Genomic DNA, 1,237 nt, shown 5'->3' with positions numbered 1-1,237 from the left:
ATAATTTAAAAAAAAATTTATCAGAAAAATATATACAATAAAAATATATTAAAAAAAAAAACATAAAAAATAAAAAATAATATAAAATTATAAAAAAAACAACATCCCCAAAATTTACCTTTGTATTAAATAAAAGGGCATTTCTTTCTGGGGTTAAGTAAAATAAAGTAAATTTACAACACACACACACACACCCCAAACACACATATATAAAAATATATATTATAATAAAAATTTATATATATAATATTTTTTTTTTTTTTTTTTTTTTTTTTTTTTTTTTTTCCAAAAAACAATGTTTTTTATTTTGCCTTTTAGAACAAAATTTGACAAATTCTGACAGTATGTTTCTATCATGTAAAAAAAAGGAAATGTAATGTGACTTAAACAAGAAAAGGTATTGCCCAGGCATCATCACGGTTAGGTTGTGTTTGTTTGAAAATTTGCAAGTTTGGTTTCGCCGGGCTTTCCTTAGGGCCCCGGCCGTGCAGTTTTTTATGGTGTCTATTTGTTTGTCTGCAGGGGCTTCCCGTGGCGGGGGGTTTGCCGAGGCGCTCCCGTGCCGTGGGTAAGCATCTGCAAATTTTTTACCAGCACGAGGCGGGGTTCTGTGGGTTTGTCTAGGTTTTTTTGGGGTGCACGAAAATTTCCCCTAGAAATGTACCAGGGGGGGGTTTCCCGGTCGCCGCAGTGATGAAAACACCCTTTTCACGTTCTATGGTTTGTAAATTGCATGACATGGTAACTAGGCCATTTGTGAAAGAATGGATTCGTACCTCTGTTGTTTATTTCAGAGAGTGCCAGTGGTTCATAGCCTGGGCGTTGATACAGCTGGCGAGGGGAACATCTCGTTCTCGTGGTGCCCAGTGCTTCCATCACGACGCGTGGTCAGTGCTCCATGATAGCAAAGCCCGCCGTAGCGGGAGGGTTGTGTTACCTCATGGAAGTGGCAATCCTTTGCTGCGAGCGGCGCCTGCAGTGTGGGTAAGGGATCGACCGATCCCTTTCCGTTAAATGTTCTGCTCCCGGAGGGTGATGTTGCAATGACCTTTGGGGACAGGTTGGGTTTATTAAATTATTAGAAAATAGTGATCGATTTGCAAGTTTTTCGTGCAATAAAAAAGTATTCTTGTATAAGGAGATTACAAAAAAGATATAGTAGTACTTAAAAACTGGTGCCGAATGCGTGTTTCCCGATAAAGAAATCATGTAGCCCGATGGCAGGTGTCTTTCTCGA

This window comes from Penaeus monodon, chromosome 2 (assembly GCF_015228065.2).
Source record: "Penaeus monodon isolate SGIC_2016 chromosome 2, NSTDA_Pmon_1, whole genome shotgun sequence".
Lineage (NCBI taxonomy): Eukaryota > Metazoa > Arthropoda > Malacostraca > Decapoda > Penaeidae > Penaeus > Penaeus monodon.
Note: the sequence above shows the minus strand (reverse complement) of the source record.